The sequence below is a fragment of the Nerophis ophidion genome, linkage group LG05 (genome assembly GCF_033978795.1).
Source record: "Nerophis ophidion isolate RoL-2023_Sa linkage group LG05, RoL_Noph_v1.0, whole genome shotgun sequence".
Lineage (NCBI taxonomy): Eukaryota > Metazoa > Chordata > Actinopteri > Syngnathiformes > Syngnathidae > Nerophis > Nerophis ophidion.
Window position 1 is genome coordinate 19,749,702 of NC_084615.1, and position 12,135 is coordinate 19,761,836.

At 40.7% G+C, this 12,135-nt stretch overlaps 1 long non-coding RNA gene across 3 annotated transcripts in view; it reads left to right on the plus strand.

Annotated features, from left to right (window-relative positions):
- Positions 1–867: 867 nt before the first annotated feature.
- LOC133552342 (uncharacterized) overlaps positions 868–12,135 on the plus strand; it is a 45,118-nt gene continuing 33,850 nt past the window's right edge. The window contains exons 1-3 of one of the 3 annotated variants that reach the window (XR_009806666.1): positions 868–987; positions 1,750–1,912; positions 5,400–5,536. This is a non-coding gene — a long non-coding RNA (uncharacterized LOC133552342). Of the gene's footprint in view, positions 988–1,749; positions 1,913–4,205; positions 4,257–5,399; positions 5,537–12,135 lie in introns of those variants that run through there. The other 2 variants (XR_009806667.1, XR_009806668.1) reach the window with 2 other exon arrangements.

Below are 12,135 nucleotides of genomic sequence, written 5' to 3' on the forward strand. Positions count from 1 at the left end.
TCCACTAGAGTGCATGATGGGAAATATGCAATACTCTATTCACACTTATCCATGTTTGACGCATTTTAGCTGCTTGATTACAAAACGTTAAGGAGGTCGTCTAGGAAGTAAACAAGGCAAGAGTCAAACTTTCACATACTCTTAATATCCAATTATATTTATTATTAATTATACATCCATTATATGAATATAATATTTACACACACACACACACACACACACACACACACACACACACACATATAAATATATAGTTACAAATTAATCTCTGAATGTTGCATGTTTATTGCCATTGCCATGGACAGTGACAGTTAATTAGATCAATTATCCTTGGAAGTACTGTTAAGTGAGAGCACAGCATTGACTTATATGACAGAGTCTAAACAACCTTCCCTAGTCAAGGTGCAAAAAAAAAAAAATGTAACTAGCATCAATGTTGACACACATGGTCACACATGTCATGACCTGACCACTAAACTTTGTGGATATTATGAAAAATTTCCAAACACCAGAAAAAATGTAAAATTACACCCTGGAATTTCAACTGGAACGCCGTTCGAGGCTACATTTCCGACTTGGAAATTCGCAGCATTCTCACCACCCCTGAGTTGGCATCAAACCTGGCTGCACTGAATGTAAACAATATTTGTCAGCCTTGCTACTAACAGTTTGGTCATGTTTGCGTTTGGCATTTTAGTTCCTGTCCACACGCTCTTATTTCTGGTTTCTACTTCCTGTTTTGTGTGTTTCCATTCAGTGACTTTATTCCTGCCTTTGAGCGCCATTTTCCTCACCTGCTCCTGATTGGCGACCAGAAGACACACCTGTCCCTGATTGCTAATCAAGTGGGTGTATGGTCCAGTGTCACCTGCTTCTTGATTCCTGATCATGCACTTGTTAGGCGGCTTCCTGTTTCCACTAAATATACTTTTACCCGCACGTCGTCTGCCCTCTCTGCATCCTAGGGAAGAGCAACACCATGACAATGTAAGCTTCTATATTTTCTTGAGATTACTAATGAACAATTACTAAAATAATCAATTGCTGCAGCCCCAACTACGTATGTTGAAAAAAACTTGATCAATTAGATAAAAAGTGTCAAACTCAAGGCCTGGGGGCCAGATGTGGCCCGCCACTTCATTTTATTTGGCCCTCGAAAGCCTGGAAATAATACGTATCAATAAAATACTGTAACTTTTCTTACCAAACATATTCTTTCTTTCTATTTTGGGACCAAAAAATATATAGGAGTTACTCCATGTAACCTAAATAGTTTATAATTATGCAAATATATATTATTAAACTTTCAAACATTTTTAGAAAATAGAATTAAATACTAATAATACATATTTCAAAACAAGTTATCCATCAAATTGACAATAGATTTCAAGGTAAAATTGTGAAATTTACTGTTTTTTACAGCATTTTTCTCTAAATGAAAAAAAAAGTATTTTTTTACTGTACTAAACTGTGGTGCCGTTACACCCAAAAATTTTCAAGAGACACACCCCTGCTTGTGCTGGCCGCATCACGCCCACATGCCGGCAAGGCTGTGGGCGATCAGCAATCAACACACCTGGGACTAATGAGGGTGAGCTGTATTTAGACCAGTGGACCCAAGGATCCTGGCCGGAACATAGTATTCTGTACCCTAGTAAGCACCCCTTGTCTGGCTTCTATCCTGCGTACTCGCTCTCCCCTTGTGACTTTCTTATTTTCGTGTCTGATGTCCGTGTTGTCCTCCCGCAGTGCTTTCTCCGAGTTTCTCCTGTGAACCCCTGTTCCTTTCTGGATTCTGGACTCCTTGCCTTCATCCTCGACCTCCGCTTGGACGCAGACCTCTGACGCCTTGGCATTCTCCCTGACCACGAACTGCCTTCCTGCCTTGTTCCTAGTCCTCGTTCAACATTTGGTAAAACAGCTAATTACACACATAGCCTCACACACACACCTTGGATCTAGTCAAACTCCTATTCCCCCCATTTAATTACTAGTATTGTTTATTGTTTTATATATATATTCATTAGTATATACAATAAATACATAGAGCAACATTTCCCCCTTGTGTCTGTGCCGTCAACTCCCTCAGCAAACATAACAATATACTTTTGGTTCAAGGCACGAAACGGGAAGTACATTTTCAACCTGCAGTGAGCGAATTCGTCCAAAAGATGCCGACATAGCTCAAACAGAAACACACCTTTTCAGTGTCTCTGTCTGTGTTATATGAAAACTAATACAGAACATTATGAAATCCATAAATTAGCCACACATTTTTACGCAGGAAGGTATAAAGCGTTGGAAAAAAATAGCGACTTATAGTCCAGAAAATACGGTAACGTTTATTCAAATTGGTACCGTTGAGTGTTGGTATCGAGTGCCAGGGTACCGGGAATTAGTCCTAATATTAAAGGTACCAATCATCACTCGGAAGTTGAGGTTCCACTGTGTTATAGGCGATGTTTTCTCATTTAATTGACAAACTACCAAAAAAATAATCATGGCTAATGTACAGTGACGTTGGCACGTAATGTAAATGGTAAATAAAAACGGAATCCAATGATTTGCAAATCCTTTTCAACTTATATTCAATTGAATAGACTGCAAAGACAAGATATTTAATGTCCGAACTAGAAAACTTTGTTATTTTTTGCAAATATTAGCTCATTCGGAATTAGATGCCTGCAGCATGATTAAAAAAAGCTGACATGAAAACACTCCTGCAGACAACACAGGCGGGATGAATTGTTTTAGTTGTATTGTAAAACTTACAAACGGTGCGGGTAGAACGCTTTGGACGAATAGTGGACAAAACAGGATATACTTTTGGTTCAAGGCATGAAACAGGAAGTACATTTTCAACCTGCAGTGAGCAAATTTGATCAAAAAATGGCGACAAAGCTCAAACAGAAACACACCTTTTCAGTGTCTTTGTCGGTGTTATATGAAAACTATTTGTTTAATACAAAACACGATGAAACCTACAAATTAGCCACACCTTTTTTAAGCTGCAAGGTTTAAAGCGTTGTAAAAAAAAAACTTGCGACTTATAGTCCAGATAATACAGTAACATTTTTAAAAATAGGTACCGTTGAGTAACGGTATCGATTGCCACTCGTAAATTGAGGTTCTGGGTTTTTGTAATCCTAGATGGCTGTAACCCACCGACACAGGACACACCTGTGCCAGCTACTGTAGGCGGTGTGGTGCGTGACCCGTTCTACCTCCACACGTCCAGCTGGGGGGTTGTTTGTGCACAGATCATAATTGCCTGGCAGCTGCACTCTTTTCTTACGCAGGGGGGCAGCCGTAATCCAAGTATTCCGTAACTCAATGACCCGCCACACCTTAGACCTGTCTGCCAACAGGAAGACGGGATGGGAGGGTCCTTACTTAGAAAGCCGTTTTCTAGTCCCTTTTCAGGCCTGGGGGGGACAGGGATTTAAAGCTGCACCCATAGCTTTTTTCACAGAGTACGTAAACATTGTAGGATGCAGAGCCACTTTGATACGTTTTCTGCATCAAACATGCTAAAACCAATCCGGTGTAGGACGGTGCACACCACCAACCACCAACATATTGACAGTAAAAAGTTGTTGGGTATGACTTTAAACCATAACCAAGCATGCATCACTTTAGCTCTTGTCTCAAAGTACTACCACCACCTGTCACTTATTTTGAGTTTTTTGCGGTTTTCATATGTGTAGTGTCTTGCGCTCCTATTTTGGTGGCTTTTCCTGTTTTGTTGGTATTTTCCTGGAGCAGTTTCATGTCTTCTTCTAGTCCCCTCAACTGCTTTGTGTTCGCAATCGGGACTATTTCAGTTGTGTGGACGCTGTCCTACTTTGTGTGGACCTCGTTGATTGTCATGTTATGTTTGGATGTACTTTGTGGACGCCGTCTGCTCCACACTCTGTAAGTCTTTGCTGTCGTCCGGCATTCTGTTTTTGTTTACTTTTCAGCCAGTTCAGTTTTAGTTTCCTTCTGCATAGCCTTCCCTAAGCATTTTCTTAGGGGAACTCGCCTTTTGTTTATTTTTGGTTTAAGTGTTGTGTTTTAGTTTTATCCTGCCTTCTACCTTTGTCAGCAGCACATGTGCAGTCAGTGATTTGTCCTCGGCAAGGGGCGGACCTTGAGGCACACCTGCATGCAATTAGCCCGCCAGTATTTAGGCTCGTCACTGACAGCTTGGCCTTGCCGCTCAATGTGTCCTGAACTTCTCTCGTGCATGCGCCTGCTTCACCTCACCAGACCTGGTACGTTGTCGCTACTTAGTCCTAGATTCCCTAATCCCTCATCTGTGTTTGTTTCTCAGCCTCCCTGAGTTAAAGGGGATTCTTTTGTTGGACTCTTGCCCTGCTCTTGTCCAGGTTACATGGTGTGCGCTTCTGCCCCATCGTCCTTTTGTCTAATTAAAATATTTTTAATTTTTGTAATTCCACCTTGTCTTCCGTCTCTGCATCCTGGGGTCAAACCCCCAACCCCGTCCCCCCACCCCCATTAGATGCCTTGTGTAAATGGTAAATAAAAACGTATTTGCCAATCCTTTACAACTTATATTCAATTGAATGGACCGCAAAGACGTTCAAACTGGAAAAGTTTATTTTTTGCAAATATTAGCTCATTTGGAATTTTATGCCTCAAAAAAGTTGCCGCGAGTGGCAAAAAAGACTGAGAAAGTTGAGGAATGCTCATCAAACATTTTTTGGGAACATCCCGCAGCTGAACAGGCTAATTGGGAACAGGTGGGTGCCATGATTGGGTATAAAAGCAGCTTCCATGAAATGCTCAGTTATTCACAAACAAGGACGGGATGAGGGTCACCACTTTGTCAACAAATGCTTAAGCAAATTGTTTAAAAACATTTGTTAACCAGCTTTTAGGGATTTCACCATCCACAGTCCATAATATCATCAAAAGGTACAGAGGATCTGGAGAAATCACCAAAAACCAACATTGAAAGCCAGTGACCTTGGATCCCTCAGGCGGTACTGCATTAAAAAGCGACATCAGTGTGTAAAGGATATCACCACATATGCTCAGGAACAGTTCAGAAAACTACTGTCAGTAACTACAGTCGGTCGCTACATCTGTAAGTGCAAGTTAAAACTATACTATGCAATGCCAAAGCCATTCATCAACACCCAGAAACGCCGCCGGCTTCGCTGGGCCCAAGCTCATCTAAGATGGACTGATGCAAAGTGGAAAAGTGTTCTGTGGTTAAATCAATGTTATTTAATGGAACAATTATTTGGCGTACCACTGGATGGAGCCATAGTACCACTAGTGGTACACGTACGACAGTTTGAGACTCATTGCAAGGGAACGTACTAGAAAAAACTACAGTAGTGCTATGGAAAAATAGTCATGGCATTCCGAATGTGTGTTTTCTCCCACAGTCAGAGTCGTGGGAGACAAAAGTGGACCCTGGAAAAGCACATCCCAGAGCAGCCGGAGGCGGCAAGCTGAACCATGGGTGGAGGACCGAGCCTAAGCAGTGCCGGTTGCCATGGCGATTTCAACACCTCCAGGACTGGTAACGAAAACTACTATTAAAATGTACCTTGCAATCAAAACAGTGTAATAAGGGCAATATTTAAAACCAGCTCAGTGGCCTAGTGGTTAGAGTGTCCGCCCTCAGATTGGTAGGTCGTGAGTTCAAACCCCAACCGAGTCATACCAAAGACTCAGCTTCAAGGGTTGGAATTGGGGGTTAAATAACCAAAATGATTCCCGAGCGCGGCCCACGCTGCTGCTCACTGCTCCCCTCATCTCCCAGGGGTGAGCAAGGGGATGGGACAATTGCAGAGGACAAATTTCACCACAGTGTGTGCGTGTGTGTGAGTGTGTGTGTGACAATCATTAGTACTTTCTTTTTAACTTACAGTATAAAAACTGTGTAGGTCTCAACATAAAACAATACTGCTTGCTGGACAATTATTTTGCCTGGGATTTTGAGGAAAAAAAATGTGTCACTAATACAAAACCTCACAACAATGTCAGATTGAAAAGACCGCCTTAAAATACGGAATGAAATTTTTAAATTTTTTTACTGAATGGCACACCTAGAATGTACATGAAAATAAAGGGGTTCATAATATTAACTATGAGCGATAAAACACTGAATATTGACAACAAATGAACGTCACACCCCCTCTCCATCCACATATATTACAATCATTTAAATATTTCGTATAGTAACCATTTCAACTCATTCAGAACATTCAAGTTTTTTACCATTTCCCCAAATTTCCCGAATTTCCAGGAAATTCCCATTGAAATGAAAGGGACATTTTTCCAAGTTGCACAATTCCACATTTTTCAACCGACTTCAACGGTTCCATTGTCAAAACATTACTCTTAATTAGGACCAAAAAACTAAGTTCAAACTGGTAAAATTTCCGATTTTGCCGAAATTCCAGGAATTCCGTACTACCATTTCTCAATTCAACATGTTACTACTTTAACTTTTCTCGACCGATTTGAAAAATGTCAACACCAAACATTTCAACTCATTGAAACCATTCAAGTTTTTTACCATTTTCAAAAAAAATTTCCTCTTTTCCCGAAATTCACAAATGTTTTGGAAATTCCCAATCAGATCAATGGGACATTTTTCCAACTTCCACAATGCCCACATTCTTTAGCCGATTCAAACCATTCTACCTTCAACACATTCCACTTATCCTGAAAATTTAAACTACCATTTTTTTCGAGTTCAAAAAAATTCCATGATTTTCCAGAATTCCTGGTTTTCCAAAGTCTGTGTGTGCCCTTTTTTCTGGCGTCTACTCCTTCCACATTTCCATAACCTACTTCAGCGGTTCGAATGTCAAAACATTCCTCTTAGTTAGGACCAAAAAACTAAGTTCAAACTGGTAAAATTTCCGCTTTTGCCGAAATTCCAGGAATTCCGTGCTACCATTTCTCAATTGAACATGTTACTACTTCAACAATTCTCAACTGATTTGAAAAATTTCAACACTAACCATTTCAGCTCATTTAGACCATTCCGATTTTTACCATTTTCCCAAAAAATTCCGCTTTTCCCGAAATCCCCAAATGTTTTGAAAACTCCCATTTAGATCAATGGGACATTTTTCCAACTTCCACAATTCCCACATTCTTCAACCGATTCAAACCATTCCACCTTCAACAAATTCCACTCATCCTAGAAATTCAAACCACCTTTTTTCCAAGTTAAAAAAAAATTCCATGATTTTCCAGACTTCACGGTTTTCCAAAGACTCTGTGCACCATTTTTTCTGGCGTCTATGCCTTCCACATTTTTGAACCGTTCCACTGTCAAAATATTCTTCTTATTTAGGACCAAAAAACAAAGTTCGAACTGGAAAGAAATCAGTTTTTCAAGAAATTCCAGGAATTCCGTACTACCATTTCTCAATTCAACATGTTACTACTTACCTAACATGTTACACCAACCATTTCAACTCAATTCAAACCATTCACGTTTTTTACCGTTTTCAAAAATTCCCGAATTTTCAGGAAGTTCCCATTGAAACGAATTGGACATTTTTCCAAATCGCACAATTCCCACATTTTTCAATCTATTCAAACCATTCCAACATCAACACATTCCACTCATCAAACTAACACTTCCCCAGGTTCCAAACCAAATCCCGGTTTTCCTGGAAATTCAAACTATTCTTCCATTCATACCACATTCAGTCAGCATTTCCCTTCAACCTCAGTATTGGAGCATTCACACGCAATTCCTTCAGGAATTGTCTCATCTCGTTATTTATTGATTTCTGTCCAAACCTTGGACATTGCTGGTTTAACCTGCTGGATATTTTTTGATCAGTACTTTGTGACGAGGTCTAAGAAATCAAGAAAAGACAGCGAAGTGGAATAAATGAATAATCGCCCTTCCGTGGCGTCGCCCTGAACCTGGCCGCCACTTAAAAGTGGCAGGAGTCATTAAAGAGTGGCCATTTTTCATACAATCTTATCCAGTCAAGAGCGATGGACGACAATTCCGCAGGAAAATAAGGAGCAGCGGGCAAAATGATAGCAGTTTATTTCCAAACAGTTTTGGTGGAACACATAAAAGCACCTTACGTCTCGGAGACGAGACAAACGCGCGGCAACGTGTCGGGATGCTTTTGTGGAGGAATGACGGACGGCAATCAAGGTGCTAAATTAAGTGTGTCGCCATTAGGACGTCAATTAGGAAACTGATGGATGAGGCTCGATGAATACATTCATTTTCTCCACTCGGCGGGGAAAAAGTGGAAAATGTGCTGATGAATGGTTTGAATGTGCATGGAGAAACCATCGCTCATGGCAGGCGAACATTCCAGAAATAATATTAGAAGAAGAGTTCGAATCAACTCTTTTTCCGTTTGAATTACTTTGTGTGTGTTTCCCGCTGAGCAGAATGCGGTGGTGTCATCTGCAAATTGTACTAACCATTGCCATTTGCGCTTCTATTGGTGTCGTTTTTATACAACTCGTATAGTTGTGGTCCCAGAACTGACCCCTGGGGTAGGCCATAATAGGATAGGACTTTATTGTCGTTGCAACAAGTCACTTTGTGTGTTTTCCGTTTAGCAGAATGCGGTGGTGTCATCTGCAAATTCTACTCACCGGAAGCCATTTGCGCTTCTATTGGTGTCGTTTTTATACACGTCGTGTAGTTGTAGTCCCAGAACTGACCCCTGGGGTACGCCATAATAGGATAGGACTTTATTCTCATTGCAACAAGTCACTTTGTGTGTTTTCCGCTGAGCATAATGCGATGGTGTCATCTGCCAATTGTTCCAACCGGATGCCATTTGCGCTTTTATTTGTGTCATTTTTATACAAATCGTACAGTTGTGGTCTCAGAACTGACCCCTGGGGTACGCCATAATAGGATAAGACTTTATTGTCATTGCAACAAGTCACTGTGTGTGTGTTTTCCGCTGAACAGAATGCAGTGGTGTCATCTTCAAATTGTACTAACCGGATGCCATTTGCGCTTCTATTGGTGTCATTTTTATACACATCGTATAGTTGTGGTCCCAGAAAAGACCACTGGGATACGCCCTAATAGGATAGGACTTTATTGTTGTTGCAACAAGTCACTTTGTGTGTTTTCCGTTTAGCAGAATGCGGTGGTGTCATCTGCAAATTGTACTAACCGGATGCCATTTGCGCTTCTATTGGTGTCGTTTTTATACACGTCGTGTAGTTGTAGTCCCAGAACTGACCCCTGGGGTACGCCATAATAGGATAGGACTTTATTGTCATTGCAACAAATAACTTTGTGTATGTTTTCCGCTGAGCAGAATGCGATGGTGTCATCTGCCAATTCTTCTAACCGGATGCCATTTGCGCTTTTATTTGTGTCGTTTTTATACAAATCGTACAGTTGTGGTTCCAGAACAGACCCCTGGGATACGCCCTAATAGGATAGGACTTTTTCGTTATTGCAACAAGTAACTATGTGTGTGTTTTCCGCTGAGCAGAAAGCGGCGGTGTCATCTGCAAATTGTACTAACCGGATGCCATTTGCTCTTCTATTGGTGTCATTTTTATACATATCGTACAGTTGTGGTCCCAGAACAGACCCCTGGGATACGCCCTAATAGGATAGGACTTTTTTTGTCATTGCAACAAGTAAAACAAAACTATGTTTCCAGCACAAAACCGTTCAAGATTTAGACAAACAAACAGTGTAGAGTTACAGAACAGGAACACTAACGGTAAAACGCTGGGGAAGAAGATGAGTAAAAAAATACATTCTACACTGGATTCCTAAGGGGGCCTTGTCAGGAGTGGGGGAAAAAACCTCCATGCCATGCACACATAATCATGTTACATTTAATCACGACAACTCGTATCAGAGATGGGTGGGTTGGTTCCCCAGAGGTCGACCTGCTGCTATGTAGCGGAATCAAGCGGTGGTGAAGGCGTGGGGCGGGGGAGGGGGCTTGTGTGTCTATATGCCCATTGTCTTGGGTGTGTTGATGTAGTGTCCATAGGCCCGAGGGCCACTCTGCATGCAATGCAATAGTTTGACTCCAGTTGTCGTTTAGGAGGGAGGGAGGTCAAAAAGCGTCCATCGTTAAGGTGTCCTCTGGGGATGTTTTCAGAACAACCTTCTCCTGTTGTTGGAGCGTCAAGGCCATCCGAGGGAGTCAAATCGTAGATTACGATTTTTGTTTTTTCAGCGAGCAGACATGACAATGGCTTGTCTGTCCTACTATAGTCCGTGCTGGCTCTCATATCCAGTTTTTTCCCTTTCAACCAGCTTCTCCATGATGTGATCCATCTTGCAATTCAGTTCAGAAATCGGCCCAGACTGTGATCCCACAGCCCGGCCTAATTCTTCCATTGCGACGAACATCCTTCGGGCTCCTTGAGTGGCTGTCATAGCTTTTTTTATCCACATTTAAGATGGTACAAAATTGCAGAATATAAAAAATAATTTTCCAATTTAACCACATGGACAACATTTTGGGTTCAAATATTTGAGTTACGTGACGTAAAAATCTGCCCAATCATATTAAAAATACCATGTATCGTATTTTCCGGTCTTTAAGCCGCAACATTTTTTCAACGCTTTAACCCCTGCGTCTTGTAAAACGGTGAGGTTGATTTATGGATTTTCTCCATTAAGGGTCATAATTGTTTGTATTGAACAAATAGTTTTCATATTACACTGATATAGACACTGAAAATGTGTTTTATTGTTTTGTGCTATGGTGCCATCTTTTGAAAGAGTTTGCTCACCACAGTTTGAAAATGTACTTCCTGTTTCGTACCTTGAAGTATAGCTCAAGAGGATTCTTCAATTATTACTCCTAGCAAACATTTGTACGTTTTAAAATACAACTTAAACAATTCATACTAAGCCATCCCATGTGTGATGTCTGTAGGAGTGTTTTCATGCATACTCGTACCTGCTAGCGTCGTTAGCATCAAATTATATGCTAACATATTAAAATATGTTTGTTAATTTTATTAACTTACAATGGCATTATTTTTGTATTGTTATAGTTTCACAAATTCCTCAGTAAATTAACCGAAACGTCATCGTGGAATTATTGAGTCTATTTAGCTGATTGGAGAGCTAATCAGCTGACGATGACTTCTGTTTTGTTTGATCAACCGTTTTACTGCCGTGTTACAGGCACCGTTTGGAAACAATTAAGGTAGGTAAATAACTTTGTAGCGGTATATATCCGTGGCTTCTGGTCAAGTGCGGCTAAAATAAGTGAAAATATTTATTTCTTCTAAAATTTTGTGGGTGTGGGTTAAATACTCTATAAAGCTCTACAGCCCGGGAAGTACAATATATTATTTATATCAAATTGGACACCCTGCATGGTTTACTTTTTCTGTTTGTAAGTTTTACAATACAACTAAAACGATTCATACTTACTAAGCCGTCCCATGTGCGATGTATGGAGTGTTTTCATGCATATTTGTACGTGCAATCGTAATGTAATCAAGCTAACGTTGTTAGCATTGACTAATATGCTAAGGTGTATACGAGTGTCTGTGTTAAAATGATTGACTTAGAACGGCATTATTCTCGTATTGTTGTAGTTTCACAAATTCCTCTGTAAATTCACCAAAACTCCACCGTGGAGTTATTGAGTCTGTTTAGCTAATTGGAAAGCTCATTTCCGCAGCTGGTGGGTCCATGACGATGACTTCTGTTTTGTTTGATCAGCCGTTTTACTATTGTGTGACAGGCATCATTTGGAAACGATTAATGTATGCAAATAAGTATTTAGAAAAATTGTCTTACCGGTATATATCTGCGGCTTATAGTCCGGTGCGGCTAATATATGTTTTGTGGCTTTAACCGGAAGTATAACTCCATAGCGTTTCTGCTCGAAAGGATTCTTCATTCATTGTATTATTTGAAAGTTTTAAGATACATCTAAAACAATTCTTACTTACTAAACTGTCCCATGTGTGATGTATGTCGGAGTGTTTCCTTGCATGTTCGTACGTGCTATCGTAAAATGATCGTCCTAGCGTTGTTAGCATTAGGAGTGTCTGTCCATCCATCCATTTTCTACCGCTTATTCCCTTTCGGGGTCGCGGGGGGCGCTGGCGCCTATCTCAGCTACAATCGGGCGGAAGGCAGGGTACACCCTGGACAAGTCGACACCT